We start from the raw sequence: 16,763 nt of genomic DNA, 5'->3' as shown, positions 1-16,763 counted from the left end.
TTTCATTAAAAGTGATCTCTTTAACATGCTATGGCGTGTAAGTAATTTTGTAGTTCGGTGTGCCTTATATATGACATAAACCCAAAAATAGACCATTCATTGACGGTGCCACTTATATAGAAACAATTCTAATATTAAATCATCTTTTTTTTTTTAGCTTTGTTGGAAAAATGGACTAAATTGTTATCTAGAAAGCAGTTTTATCACACTGGATTTGTCATCAATTCTTACTTACCAAGAAGTTTTGAACACAAAACAAAATACAGTATCGTATGATGAAAGAGCAGATTGCTGTTCTGATGACGGTGTGGTACAGTTCAGAGAATACACTCATTTATGCATGAATGGATAGAACTTTAAAGTTTTACAAAGTAAAGCAAAAGCACAGCAGGCCATTCAGCAACAATGAAATGTTGCTCAGTCAATTCTTTCTCATGGGGCTTTAAAAGACAGAGAGCATGAATAGATAGAAATCTGGGCATTCACAAAAGTATTGCACATACATCTGTAGAACATCCTGAAATGTTTGAGTCACTCACTCACTAAGGGCAACACTTTCCCTTCCTCCCTTAAGACTTGATTGAAAACAACCAAAAAAAGCAAAGGCAATTTAAAAACTGATCTCAAACCAGTCAAAGCCAGTGGCTGAAGTCACACTACCGAGCTAAATACTGTCTGTGGTCATCAGATGTGATCAAAATGTTGACTGCATGCCCCAATAACATTTTTTATTGACAACAATTTAATGGCTCTGTTCAAATTTTCCTGAAAAAACAAAATTTTAAAGAATATCAAAATAATTTAAAGCTTTTCTGTCAACAAAGGACAGATTTCTAAAATGAGGACTTTGAATCGTCTCCAGCTGATCCACCAAAAAGTCTTCAAGACAGAAAAACCGAAAAATCACCACATGAACATGAATACATTGAACATAAAAAAGGTTCCCCAGGAGTGTGTGCGATCCTTGGGGAGTCACCAGAATTCCGAAAAAAATAAAACTTTAAAAAGGATGATCAATATAATTGATGAAAGTTTGACGGGCCCTGCGACAGACTGGTGACCTATCCAGTGTGTCTCCAGCCTTTACCCAAGTGGCCAGGATAGGCTCCAGCAGCCCCGTGAACACCAAAAGGGTACTAACGGTTAAAAAGTTGAATGAATGAATGAAAAAGTTTGACGGGTCAGATTCAATAGTCTAATGGGCTGCATGTGTCCCCCGGGCTGTAGCTGACCCACCCCTTCTATATACAATAACACCCACCCTTGTTTTTTTACGCAATCAAATCAGCTAAAATATTTAATTTACACATTATATCACACAAGGTTTAAAGTTTTCCACAAACAAATGGAGCAGTGGTCAAGGCTTTCTTCTTTATGGTCTTATGTGTTTGCCTTTGGCTGCATTGAAAATCATGATAAAATAAAAATAAACACAAAAAGGCTCAGCTAAGCACAGAACAAAAGCCCTATTTATTATTTACTTATTTTTAAAAGTTATGTTCAGATTGACAAAATTAATAACGAAACAATTTCACCAGAAAAAGACCAGCTCAAGAAGTGATTTGGAAACAAACAAAAAAACAACTTTATTGCTTTTTTCAATTCATTGTTTTTCTCAGAGGAAAAGTACCCTGAAAAACTATTAAGCTCAAGGATAATCTCTGAGACTTAAGTGTCTGAAACTATTGCAATTTATCTTATCAACAAATAGCAGTTGTGCTAATTTGATGTGAGTGGCTGAGGTATAATAGTTTGCTTTATATCATGAGGTAACAATGCAGAAATGAACTAACATTTAGTTTTTCTTAAGCAGAACTGGCAAACAGAAGCCTGCACGTCTGTGACTGGTGATAAAATGTAAATACTTTGAGCTTGCCTGGAATGGTGCCTGGCAAAAGAGGAAATGATGAAGTTGAAACTGCAAAGTGCTGAAGCGGGGAGGGGAAGAAGGAGACTTGTTACTTCCTGTCTGAAAACATCTGTTGATGTGCATGTAGTCTGCTCAGTGTGTGGGTGGAAGCACACTAAAGTCTGGTAAGAAAAAACAAAGCAAATGCCATGTCAGAGTATCACAGAGGCAACTTCAAACGAAAACCAGAATACAAACAGAGATAAGAGACTCCATTTCCTTAAAATGAGCGGAATTTACAACAATCCTTTTTCTGCTCTTATATTCACAACAATGAGCCTAAAATGTCACAAGTTGATGATGAAAACCATCATTTGGTGGCTCGGCGGGCAGGCAGGACTTTGTGGAGGGCTTGATCTCTCCAGAGGGGCTGCAGCACGACAGATCAAAACGATAACGAAGAGGCTTCTGCTTTTTTCATCATCTGCCATATTAGACATTCCATTTAATGACACCAGTTTTGACTCGTCACGTGTTTCTGTCTGTTTCTTAGTATCCACAACGTGTTAACTGCTCAATTATTGAGTGAGGCGTAAATAAAAAATGAGATATATGAATTCGGTCCTACTGGAATAAATGTGTGCAGATAGGAATGGAGAAATAAGAAACAGAAATGATGGAAATGGTAAAATTACAAGAGCATTCTATCCAACCCTGATGCTTCTTTTAATATGGACCTGATGTTTTATGCCTCAGTCACCACTGCCCTCACGGCTGGATATGGGCTGTCTACAGGCAAAAAATGGGCAAACTTGTAGGGGTCATACAGGTGACCTGCACGAAAGTATAAGACCGCATGGAGAGCCCCTGGCCTTGTGTGAAAATGTTCATGTACTTTTTTTTCTACAAGAATGATGCGAGTAATTGGTCGTAGCGAAACTATAGCAACACGCAAAGGTAAGTAGGTGAGATCCAGGCACGTACATTGCATGCATTAATACATTGCATGCTCCTTGTGACTGTTAGGAAAATTGACAATCGGAGTTTAGTTTGTTGGCACTCTGTGGGCGTCCTAGCGGGACCTATCACCTGCATATCCCATGCACGGTCAATAAGAAGCACATACCAACGACTGGAGTGTGGCGACGGGACACCATATGACAGCACCACCTGTTCGTCAAAAGTGTGTGTAACTTACATTAGCTGGACAGATAATTTTTGATACGCTTACCACACACACGACAATGGTACAATCCCTTTTCATCACGTCTCTTTAGCTGTCCGCACGAACCTCAAGGGAACTGCAAGACACACCTGCTGTCCCCTTGAGATTCGGCTGCTTTGTCTACAATCCTTCACGGCCTGGACAACCCAAAATCCCACAACACCTGCTCATGTCAACCCCCTGTACAGGGGCATGTGACGAAGGCTTTATATGGTGCCAACGTTCAGTGTTAGTGCAGAAAGCAATGTGCTAATTTAGGATCATCAACATTAAAAGCCCACAGTTTCTGGTTCTGATGATGCTGTAGATCTTGTAAGGTTTTTATTTTTTCATTTTTACTTTTTTCTAAAGTTTTACAATCACAACCTCAATGCCAAAACAGAAGTGAGTACACTCAAACAAAGATGGAAATCATAGCGTAATTACCATACATTCCAGAGATGCAATAAATATTAGATTACAAATCAATCTCTCCTCTGCTAATCACCAACTGCTCCTGCCCATGATAATATGGAATGTTAACAACCAGCACAAGTGCTGACCTTATTTAATGCTGGCACGGAAGAAATGCTCAACCATGCTGGAAGTTGAGTCCGATGTCCAGCTGAGGTGCTTTTTTTTAAAGTTCATTCTGCACTTTGGCAGATGGCTGTGCTGGACTAACGAGTCCTGCAGCGGGTTGCCTCCTTGTGTGGCAAAAGCACAAAATGGTACAAATTAGCTCTAACCTGATGAGCTGAATGAAGCCTGTTTTGTCTCTCGAGCTTAATTAGTTTCACACATAGAAAGTCCTTGTATGGTTTGGTGACTCGAGGGGGGTCCCACTTGGCAACTGACATGTTTGGGCAAATTTGTAGCCTCGTTAAAAATGCAACCAATCCCACTGACACATGTTATAATTTAAGTGGGCTGGCAAAAACACTTGCAGAGATCTCATCAAAGAGATGAGCAGTGAATGTTACACTTCTCGTATTTCAATGAAAAAAAGATTCATGAAAGACAAATCTCGAGGAACTATGTCTCTAGTCCAAATTAAATTTTAAGTCTATTGCCACAAGTGTCCCATACAGTATAACAAGTTGAGAAAATCACAGCAACGTTTTTTATTAGAGTTGACGGTGATGTCTTGGAGCAAATTATGGACATAAACAAAGATCACAAGGTCTGAAGTTGAAGTGTCATGTCAGAGATGTTCACAGGTCCTTTTTTTCCTTAAGTCCAGTCAAGTTTGATGTCTTTGCATGTATGTTTTATGCATAACTGTGTATACTTTCAATTCTGTTTTTACATGTACTGTACTTAAATATTAAAAACTTACAAATACACACTACAATTAATGCAACTTGACATTCCAGCAGCTTAAAACTAACTACGAATACAAAGCAGCTCCTACATATACAAATATTTAACTAGTACCTACCTACCGTCAGATACACATGTGTATCACCATATAGACATACAAAGTTACAAATGCACCAGGAGATGTGACACTGATTTCACAACCTCATATTTGTGCATAGATGATGTGTTTATATCCTTCCAGAAAGCTGGGTCATCCGTTTTTTAATCAACCACTTTGAACTCAGATTGTGAATAACATCTAGTAAAAACTTGACATTTTTTCCACTTTTTAAACAAATATGCCCTAATAATTAAGATTTAAAAAAAGTCTAAAACACTTAACTTTTTTTTTTTAAGTTTTCCAGAATTCACTGCTCCATCTCACTGGTTCCCAATCACGGCGATAGCAGGCAGCGCCAGGTCCTCCTTGACACCCAGAGAGTGGAGAGGCATTGTCTGCTATAGCCGTCATTGGGAACCAGAGAAGGGTAAAGCTTCCTGCTGGAAGTCCTGTGAGGTGTCGCCACCGAGAGGGAGCAGTGAGTTCTGGAAAACTTATTTTAAAAAGTGTTGAGTTTTGTAACCCTTGTGCTATCCTAGGCACTCTAACATTGGTAGAGGGGTCATCTAGACCCACTAGACAGTGCTCTGAACCTTTTTTCTTCAAAGATTTGTGATCTTTACTGGTGTCCATAAAATCCTCTCCACCTTTATCCACCTTTGTCATGGTAGGAATAACACGTCAATGTAAGGGTGGGGTCACAGGATAGCACAAGGGTTAAAGACACATATTTAGACTTTTTAAAAATGTCAATTATTGGGGCAAATCTGTTTGAGAAAGAGGAAATAATTTCGAGTTTTTCCAGATATTATTCACAATCTGAGTTCAAAGCAGCTGAATAAACTCTGATGATAACACTCTACTTTAATCCTGATCCCCCTAACCCCTAACCTAAGCTTCAGGTTTGGGATCTTAAGTTTGAAATCCTCAACTTTTTCACAATTTAAGTGGGAATCAAGTGCCAATGTTAAGTCCCATTCTCAGCCTTTGCCTCTAGTCCAAGTCTCCTACTCTGCAAAAGAGCCTACTAAGTGCAGCTGATTTTCAGGAGCTTAAAAAGAACATTCGAAGACCAAGTGGTTCCACTTGAAAACTCTGACCTAAATATGTATAAAACATACTAATTGGACCATGCAGATGTTTACAAAGTTGCTCTAAGACTGGATAATAAATGATGCAATCGTCTGATAATGATTAAGGAGATTAACCCAGAGGACATGCACGCTTCTTTTTTGAACATTCTGCAACGTTTTGAACAAGCTAAAAAAGAAAAAAAAAGCTAATGGTAAATGTGTTGGTTCTTGTTTTTCAACAGCTGTTACCAAAAGCCTTGTTCAATAACCATAACCAAAATTTCAGGTGTTGTAAATAACATGAAATTTATTTACATTTATTTAGCTCAGTTTTTCCAGTCCCTCTGTTTAAAAAAAGAAAGAGGCTGTTGCATCAGGAAATGCCTGAAGCAGGTTCCAGAACAGGTGGATGAGAGAATACTTACGACTAAATGCTTAAACTCTAATGGAAAAGTTGCATTTGAAGACATTGTGTTCCTATTGGATCATACTGCTCCTCAAGGATTCTGGATTCAGGTGAGGATTATCAACCCTGGGAAAGATTTTAGGATTTATGTAGATAGGGTGAAGGCAGCTGCGGAGTGAAATAACTCATTTTTTAGGAGTTTAACAGTAATGTTTATTTCTTTTTAAGTTTCCTTTTGCAGTTTGATTTTTACAGAATTACTAATGCAGGGCTTGTATGTATGAGGTGTGAAAAGTCAATATGTAATTGAAAATGACATCTTTGACATTTTTCACATCCTTTTTGCTTTCAGTTGAGATTTTACTTTTTTTCTTCTTAATTGTTAATGAATATAGACAAACCAGAAGTCCTGTAATGGCCTGGGTATATTTTAATTGAGAAGGATTGTTTACACGACTATCATCTGCAGGGGTGTCCAAATCCAGGCCTCAAGGGCCAGGCTCCTGCCGGTTTACCAAAAACCCTGCCTTATCTGCTGCTGATTGCCTGGATCAGGTGTGCTCAGCCATTAAGGACCTTCAATTGCCGGTTGGTTGGAAACACATGCAGGTCACCCCTTACCTAGGGCAGGGGTCTGCAACCTGAGGCTGAGGCTATTTTTGATCAAATTCAGGGATTTTAAGTTAGTCTTATGGGTCAAAAAGTACGGTGAATTAGCTCTAACCTAATCTCAAACTAATCTGATTTAATTGTGGACAGTTAGATTTACAAATTCCTAGCTGAGATGCACCACAAAGGGTCTCATAAAATGCATTGAGATTATCCTATGTCACGCAGGATGTCTTATTTTGAAAGGAAGTCATGTGGACCTCTGTCAAAAGTTATAAACGGTTTCATATTTTGGAGAAAAAAAATGCTATTTTCTTTGTTTTCTTATTGCCCCAAACAACAGTGCATTCATTTTTTTTAGCACAATAGTAACAATAGCATAAATACAAATCAGTGTCTCGTTTTTCTAAAGGGTGAAGTAAGACTTTCTGGCTCCTGCTCGGTTGTGGTTGGTAAGAATTTAACCAAAATGGCTCTTTAAGTGTTGAAGGTTGCAGACCGCTGACCCAGGGGGTGGAACTGATAACAGAACTGGACACTTTATCGTCGTGATGTTCATCAGTTTCAATGCAAACAGAAGAGGCCTATGAAAGAGCCTTGAGGGACTCCAGATAACAGGAATAACAAGTCTAACATTAATATATCTACATAAATCCTAAAAGTTTGTGGAAAACATTAAATCTGACAAAAACAACAGCTGAGGAAATGGTTATAAGCCTCACTGTAGGCCAGATCATACACAGAATCTGGACATTGCGATGTCTTTAAACACTAACGGTAAATCTTTGTGTTCTAACATATTGTTGCATGGAACTTTTTCTGTTAGATCCTTTTAAGAATCTGATTGTGTGATGGGCTGAAGCAGTGACACCTTTTTCTAGCAGTGTGATCAAACATGGGACTTTGAAGTAAAAGCTCTAAATGACTGGCTAAAGCGCTGAAAGTTGTTTAGATTGTGTTGTGGAGGCTCACATCTGCAGACCCATATGTTGTTGTCATCATGCCTGGGATCTTCCTCATTAGACTTTACAAGAAGATTGAAAGTTTCCTGTAAATGAGTTCCTCTCACTGCTGAAAAGTGTGAGAAGCAGAAAGCGAGCATGCGGCTCAGCTAAACAGGTGACATCACTTCCTTATCGGTGAGTCATGTATGTATTCCACGGCTGATCAAGGCAGCACTCTATTCATTCTGGTTAGAATCGCCGGCTCACAGGAATAAGCAAATGGGGGGGGGGATGTACAGAAGAAGAAATAAAGATGAAGTGGTCGTAATTTACGGGGAATTCAAATCAACGAGCTTGAAAATAACCTAGCAGAAATAACTTTATCAATCCATAGTATGTTATTACTGTCAACCTGTTATATATTTTTTAGAGAAGCTGGCATCTTTGCAACACAAGCCAGTGTCTTTTATCCAACTCTAGAGAAGTTAGCCTCACATACGCTAAGAAGGCTGAATGCTGCCCCCATGATAGGTTTAGGAATTCAAGACTCAAATGAAGTTTGTACCCCCATTTTCACTGACATTCACCAGTCATTATTGGGCATCAGTGAACCCCAACGGTTTTTTAGGCCACGGACCAGTTTACTCTCAGACAGTGTTTTCTTAGAATAGTTTGTATGGTGCCTCAGTTGACGTTTGATTTTTTTAAACTTTTGGTTTTCAGAAAAACTATTTTTCAAGTAAAAGTGACATTTAGTTTAAAAAAATTGTGTCGATATTTTACAGATGATGAAGATTCAATGAAATCTGATTTGTAAAAACTCTATAAACACAATATTGCAGTTTTTTATTTATTATAGATTGCTCTAATGACCCTGAGAAAATCATTTAGGCCCAGATTTTCTGTCAAGGCAAAAAAAAATAATCATATTTTGTTTTTAAATAAATTCTGATATTTGTGTTTCTCTTTAACACAGATGTGTATTTTCTGTGCTGAGGTTTTTTTTTTATCAGGATCCTGCACAATTTAGCTTTACTATTGAAAAATTCTTAAATGTACCATTCACAAGTTTTTAAATATCAGTACCTTTATTTTATTTAATCTTCATTCTTTGTAAAATTTTTGCATCCGGTTTAAACTTAGACTTTAGTCAAACAGATATTTTTGAAATATAATATTATATGTGAATCCATCATGTTTTGGAACTCTATTGATAATAAAGTGGGCTTGATACGTGGGAACACCTGTCGCAATAAATAAATATTTTGATGAAGATTCCTGGTTTTGTCAGTTAATTGCATGTTTATTCTTCTCTCAAGTCAAAGACTCTTACTCTTTTCACCGGCTCCTTTCTCCCCAAAGAAACATTTCAAACACGTTTGTTTTTATTAACTATGTTATCTTTTATTCTAGCAGTCGAAGCAACCGTTTCAACAAGGTAGTGGGCACGTGACAGAGGCGATCAACTTGACATATGTCAAGCCAAAAAAGTCATAGATGGATGTGAAAGGAGACAATCTTTTATTTTTACAAAACAAAACTTCCTTCGGAATCAGAAAATGAATAAAACAGAAAAAGTTATCAGCTTTTTTTGTCCGTCTGCAGCTCTGTAGCAAATGACCACCAGACCTGTACCGGTCCCCCGCCAAGGGGTTAGGAACCACTGAGCATTGTAAATGACAAGCACCAATGACAAAGACAATGTCACAAGAACAGGCAGACGGCTGGATCCAAATGCAGCAGGTTAATGAGCTCAGCTAAAAGTCCACAAAGCTAAATCAGGGTCAGGCAGGCAGGAAGTTCATCAAAGGAGAGACAAATTTAACACTCAGTGATGAAAGCAGAGTAGCACAAACAATCCATCACATTGAGCTCATCTCTGTGCAGTGCTGTGGTTGATTGAGTGAATAAGAGTCAGATGTGCAGCATCCAGGAAGTGTGGTTAGAACTCTGGAGATGGTTTCCGCTGGTAACCAGAGGGGGAGACAGAGTTCTGACTTCTGACAGACAATCACAGCTGAAAAAAAAACAAAAAAAAAACTTTTTGAACCTGTTGATTGTGTGAACATTAAATCCCAACTCAAGGTTCGATCTGGGATTCTGGAATTCTTTAACTTTAGACAAGTTATAAAGACCTCTTTCAGCACTGCTTTGATCAGATTTACCTAGAACATTATTTTAACTTATTTGCATGTGCCTTAAATATCGGTGTTTGTAGATGTTGTTTAACTGATATTAAAAAGAAGCCATAAGCATACAAGAAAGGAAGATGACTCCTGCACATGCTTTTCTTCAAAAATGTTTTTAACCAAAATTTTGGTGGATAAAACTAGTTCAGAAATCTTGGCCACATGAGATTTAGACGGAGAAGGAGGGGAGGGGTGGTGGGTTTAAATCCCAAAGGAAAAAGGCAAATGCATAGAACAGGTCTGTGTAACTCTTCTTTGGCTTCTAACACAATTGCTTCAAAGGTTTTTTTTTTTGCTTTCTTTGTGGCTTGGTGACCCTGAAATGCAGCAGACGGGGAAAATTCCTAAAAGTCTTGAAGTTTGGCTTTTTTAAAACTTCATTTAAAGCATTTAAATGAAAAGACAGACTAAGCTGATAGAAAAGAGGAGAAACTATAGGATGATACTCTTTTCACTTCTAATGACATCAAGTTAAGGACTGAAATAAAGACGGTAATGGTAATTTAATCAGAAATCAATTATGTGTTTCTGTTTTTCCTTTTTTCCAATGCCACCATTTTTTTTTACTTAGAACATTTCTTATGTGCACAGTCAGCTCCTCATCTCTACTGCTCACTTTATTCTTTCTCAGGATCAGCTGCTGCGCTCTGAGACAGCTGCCTGTACCCCATCTTAGATCCCTTATGAATTCATTTTTTTGTCTTAGCGCAGGGGAGGCACAAACTGCATGTGCCTCACCTGCTGCTCTCTCGTGTAGCCTATTTGAACAGGAAATTTGTAAATATGCTACCTAAAAAAAATGACCAAAGAACTGTTGAAAACCCACACAGGATAAGTAATCATAAATTATTGGGTTTTTATTTATATCACCCATATCACTTGCCTCCCCGGACTGCACGCAACTGCGTCTCTGCAGAAACAATGTCCTAGAAAACGACACGTTTAAAATGGCATAATCATAAATACAAAATCAGTGGGAATTTTATAATAGATCAAAAAATAATCGGAGTGGGTCTAAAATAACTGGGTTTTGAAAATGTCACATAAATAAATAGGTTCTTAATGGTGCTGTGCTTGGATGGACCCCATACAACATTGCTAATGCTGTCTCCAAACCATTTACTTTTCTTTTATGAAAATGAAAGAAAATAAAAAGAATCGTTTTGATTTATGCCATGAAAGACTACAGGTGAACTCCTCATGCTACTTTTAGGTATAACGTTCTGTTTTCTGTGCTCTGATAGGATAATTCTGAGTGCTGCAACACTTTTATGACACATATGTCAAACCATTGTACCTTTGCATTGGATAATTACTGTAAACTCTGTGAGAGCCTTTGGTTTTGAACATTGTTAGAGCACATAGAAAAAAACTTTTACTTAATAAAGTTAGTAGCTGATAATGCTTATGTTTTATATCAAGAGCTGATGTAAAACTGAAAACCCTGTAATTTTAAGCTTGAAAAGAGAAACTGTAAGAAAAGGAAACACTTGGGATAAACAGGGTTGGGAGCTCAAATGGATCCGCCTACAGCTACAAAATACAAAGTCCGTCTCTGTTATTTGTCATATTTATCTTTTCATTCTTCCACATTAAAATAGATCTTGTTATGAATTTTGCATAAACACTTTCTCCTCACTTTTTAAATGAGAATTCAAAGCAAGTCAGAATACACTGCACTGCACAGCAATGAATATTAAATCTGTTTTGATATGGATAATTTTTAATGTGATTTTATGTTTCGGGTTTTATGCATTTCAAGTTGGCTTTCTTCTTTAAAATATTCTCGGGATGAGCCATGCCACATGAGGAATTCTTTGTGCATTACACTACTCCTTTGTGCAGACACCCTGAGTGATGTGCTTGTAAAGAGGCCTGGACAGAGTTCTTTATCATACTTCTATGAGACTTTCAGAGTCTCCAGTAATCAGGTCCACATGCCAATAGTGATGGATTCCTCTCTGCAGCTACCCCACAGGCAACACACACACATAACAATCTGAATTTACATGCCCAAGTCTCTCTTTGATCAATAAAAATTTACTCTTCAGGAGTGACTGGGACCGCAAGCCTGTCTTTAATTATCAGATCAAACTTTTATCCTCATAATGAAGAGAATGCACAAACAGGGTGACCTCGTTTTGTGGCTTCTTTTTTTGTCATTGAGATAAAACAAAGGGGAATCAGTTTCTAATGATTTGTCTAGCACATTCCAAGAATGTATTTTTGAAATATAGAGCAGCTGTACAATGAATTGTGCATTGCCGGATCTTTTTCCATGGGAGTATAAGTCGCGTTTTTTTGTATATAGTTTGGCCAGGAGTGTGGCTTAAACACAGGACTAATGCATAGATTTTGCGCACATTGCACGGATGAAAATTGGTCACATGTGAATATATGTGGAAAAAAGTGAGAAAAGTTGTGTTCTTTACAGGAAATTTTCACATGGATCATGCGTGATTGTTGTGCTGTTTATATACAATTCATTAGTGATCTGTGCGTCAATTCCATAATTTTTTAAAAGTAATATGTGCGCTGTATACGCGATATAGAAATTAAACATCTGCGGGAAAAAAGTCTGTTAAACATTCGTGAAACGGTCGAGGAAAGGGGGTTTGACAGGCTGTAAGCTAGCAGGAGAGAGTGAAATTAAAGGGATCATGGGAAATGAGGGCAGGCTTACTCTACGCAAACAGTCCCATCCACAGCTCAGAGGTAAATTTCTGATGAACTGCTGCCGCTCTGCAGAAACTATGTCCTAGAAAATAACCCTTTTTTGTGTGGCTACAAATGCCATCATTATAATTAAAAGACCACTGGGAACACTTTACAATAGATCAGAAGATGATCAGACTTTAAAAGATGGGACTTTATAGATCCACTTGCTGATGATCTGTAACATTTGATGATCAACATCTGTCTGCTACAGTAGTCTTTTTAAACAAAAGTGTTTTGCAGAACTGATGTACAAGTGGGGTAAAATTCAAACAGCCAGTAAAGTAAAACTTTGCTTGTATTTTTAAAATCCTGCGTGTTCACCACAGTGACAGATGGGTGGATGCTGCTTTAAGCGAAATAAAATCATCAACAACTTTATGTTTTGTTTTCTTCTATGCCAGATAAATAATTCATAAGGACACAGCATATGGCATGCTTCAGTAATTTGTGATGGTTTTAATGAATGTCAGAAAAAAGCATTTCTACTAGTACAGTACAACCCAGGTTTGAAAGGGGGTGGGGGGTGGGGGTGGGGGGGCTGGGGGCTGGAACAGCCTTGACAGCTGTTGGAGAACACCCGTACACTGCAGGACTACTAAAACTTTACTGTCAATATCTCAATGCAGTATTTCACATGTAGCCTCTCTGCAAATCAATGGCAAAAAACATTATAAATCTTTGATTGCATATTAGAAAACTACTTTAATACACTGGCTGAACGTGAACAATAATTCTGCTATAATCGGTATTTTAAAAAATCCCATGTCCACTGCTTTTCATCACTCCTAAAATAACACGTTTTGTCCCTTTTAAGCCACTATTCCTTTGCATAATTAATGACCCCTAAGCGCTCCTGCTTGTCATTGAATCTGTTACTTATCCTGGGTGTGATGTCATCCATGAAAGGCTGACTCCAGTTTGTACTTCTTGCCAAGAAACTGGGAGTTATTTTCTTTTTTTTTTGATGGAGTTGCCGCTGCCCTCTGCAGGGGGATCAGACGCCACGGTTAGGTGCAGGCCATCCGTCCTGGAGCTGTTTAGAAGCAGTGAATGCGTATTCATCATCAGCTTCAAGCCTGTTTGATGAAGAAGGTTCTCTTCTCAGTCCTCAGGCAAAAAGGTGAGTGGACCAGCTCAGTGAGCAGCACTGCTGCCTCAGAGTCACCTCTGAAAGGTCTCTGGCCAACAGAGTAAGCTAAAAATTCAAACAATGTTTGGAATAACCCATAATTTTATTTATTTATCTATTTATGTATTTATCTTAATATTTGAAGGCCAGCATTCATGTTGCTAAACCTTAAAGTCAGACCTGTTATTGGATTTTATCCTTATATTTGTTGTTAGGAGTAACAGCAGGTGAACAAAAACGATTTTTCTCCAATAATTTGTAACATACCTTCAAAGACATTTCTGAAAATTGTTTTTGGTTTTTAGACTATACCGTGATATAGCTGGCATTGGCAAATAAAAATACACTTTACTAGCAAACAAATTAACCTAAGTTAAAATAAAGAAATAGTAATGATGTTGAACTGAACCAAACTGCTTTGCAGCTCATGACTCCTCATTTGTTGCCTGTCACACAGTACAGAGTGACTCACATTCATCCCACAGTGTGCTGCTGTCACATCCATAATTGCATAGTTATTATCATCCATTCATCCACTCATTTTCAAACAGCCTCATGCTTTTTAGGGTTGTTGGAGGGGGGTGGGGGGCACAGGCTCTAGTTTATGAGGGATCAGTTAAGTCGCCTCTCTGTAGAGCATTATATTTTTATTTTGAGTAATTGTCATAAAGCCCTAAAAAGTTGCCTTCCTAATTTCTTCTTCCTTTTTTTTTTGCTCTGCTCATTAACCTTTCATGTCCAACAGTTTGATTTTCTAAGAGCTCACATTTCTTGCTCCTGCTTTGTATGAGACATTTCTAATTACAGTGGCTGTGGCTGATGGACTGTGAAACATACTGAACCAATTAACAATGAACTACAAATAGACTGTTATCTGTGAAATCCCTCTGCCCGGAAAAGAATGATGAGTGGAGCATAATGATCATGCAACAGCAGGTCACTGAAATAGCCCGTGGTCAGTTGTATTTTTTCTTTTTTAGTTTGACTTAAAGTTTTGAATGTTTGATTTCCAATGGAGGTGGAGTGTAACCATTTCCTTTTTGCAGTTGTTTCTATAAACTAACATTATATGACTTATTGTGTTTGTCTTATGAATAAAAAATACCTGAAATTTACACCAGAGATTCACACAAAAGTGATTATTTTAAGGCTACTTACTTCTAAGACACTTTACATCTACACATTCTGAGATGTTATTTAAAAATAGCACTCTGAACAGGAAATTGCCCTCAACTTTAAAGTTGGACAGAAAAAAACGTTATTTTTTCCTAAGTGGTGCTGTCTGTTTGCATCATAAGACAACCAGCATTTATTGGAGACCAAATGATTTGATTCTCTTATCCCAGTTAATTTAAAAAAAAATAACTTGTGAATCAATGCCTATTGTACAGTATGGAGAGATGGATAATAATGGAGTTATTATCAAATCCATGTATCCATCAAAGCTGAGTAACCTATCCTGCTTGTAATAAATCTATCCTTAGGAAGGTTCTGACCTACCGACTGACCAAGAAATCATCTAAACTGAATTTACACAATTATTTCTATGATGCAGGAAATTGTGAACATTTGTTTGCCGTGTATTTTTCCTTTTTGTCTATCTTTCAAATGTGAGGCCCATCAGTTTGAGTCATCACCGAGGGTCCTCAGCAAGATTTCAATGCAGCCCAAACACCATGTGGGTGGCAGATCCACACAACGATCCCATATTTGGACATTTTTCTCATACGTCCCCCCAGCAGGGAGCAGGAGAAGTTGGGAACCCATGAGCTGATCTGCAATCTGTTTAGCTTTAACTTCAATGTCAATCAAGCCAACAGTCCAACGGGAAGGCAGTCAGTCTGTTTTCAAAGATGTGTTAGGTTAGTGCCATGCTTTAGCTGGTTCTCTGTGAAATAGAAAGATTGATGTAAATTTGCCTCAGCCTTGTTTATGTGCATTAAAATTGTCTTTACAGCTTTCCCACTATAGACCCATGCCTCTGGACAACTTTAACGATAACCTGTCAGGCACAGGTAGTGCAGAACCCAAAATCCAAATGCAGAAACCTCATTGTCTTCCCCAAAATGGCAGATCCCAGATGCCACAAACACAGTACAACACTTGGGAGGAGGGGACCAGGATCACAATACATTTATCACTCCCGCCTCACCCACAAAGCTATCAGGAATGCAGGGGACCCCTCACACCCATCCCAGAGACACTTCAACCTGCTGCCATCAGGAGACTGCAAGGTCTCCAGGCCAGAACCAGCAGACACAAGGACAGTTTCCTCCACCAGGCGATAAGGAAACTCGACTCCCTCCCTGCCCTCCCCGCTCTGCCCCCTTCACTCCATGCTACAAACTCACATTGAAAACGTTCACACCTGTTCAGAACATCATCTTCACCAAAGACTGCCATCACTGACTCATCTACTTACTGTTCTTAGCACTGCTATCACTTTAAAATGCCACTATAACCATCTCATTGCTCTTTTGCACTGTTTAGATTGCTGTTATTCTTGTTATAATTAGTCATTTTATCTATTTTATTTTATTTATTATTTTATAAGCTGCTTGCACTGTGGGGCGAGAGGAAAGCAATTTCATCTGTGCTGTATGTCTTGTGTATGCAGCATATTTGACAATAAAGCTGACTTTGACTTTGACTTGACACAAAAATCCAAGTGCAGAATCCTCACATACCCACTCTGCAGGTTTAAAAAACAAAAACCAGACAAACATTGACAAATTCTAGAAAGTAACCAAACAAAACGTGTCAATAGCATTCTCATTGCTTTTGTTACCCGTTAAACTGTAAAGGTTTAATAAGTGCATGGTTGCGTTCTCGTCTTTGTCTTTCTGACACTCAGACAACTAGTGTTCTACAGCATGTTGTTGAAAGGTGCTCTATATAGTAATTGATTGATTGAAATAAACTCATCTTAGACTTCATAGAACATTGTAGACTTGCTTCTCAAATATATGTGTGTCTGTATATATATATATATATATATATATATATATATTAGGCCTGCACAATAAATCGCAAATTTATCGTTATCGCGATTTCAAGCTGAGCAATATCCATATCGCAAAAGTTGGCGAAAATCGCAATAAATGGTAAACCTTAAATGTGCCTAAAAAATCTTATGGCAGCTTGAACTATTTAACGAATCGCAGAAATCAATTTATGCATTTGACCAATCAGATGGAGCCCTTGATGTTGTGGACAAAT

The sequence above is a fragment of the Oryzias latipes genome, chromosome 17, assembly GCF_053564925.1.
Source record: "Oryzias latipes strain Hd-rR chromosome 17, Olatipes_Hd-rR_3.1".
NCBI classification, from domain to species: domain Eukaryota; kingdom Metazoa; phylum Chordata; class Actinopteri; order Beloniformes; family Adrianichthyidae; genus Oryzias; species Oryzias latipes.
This window is presented reverse-complemented; position numbering follows the sequence as displayed.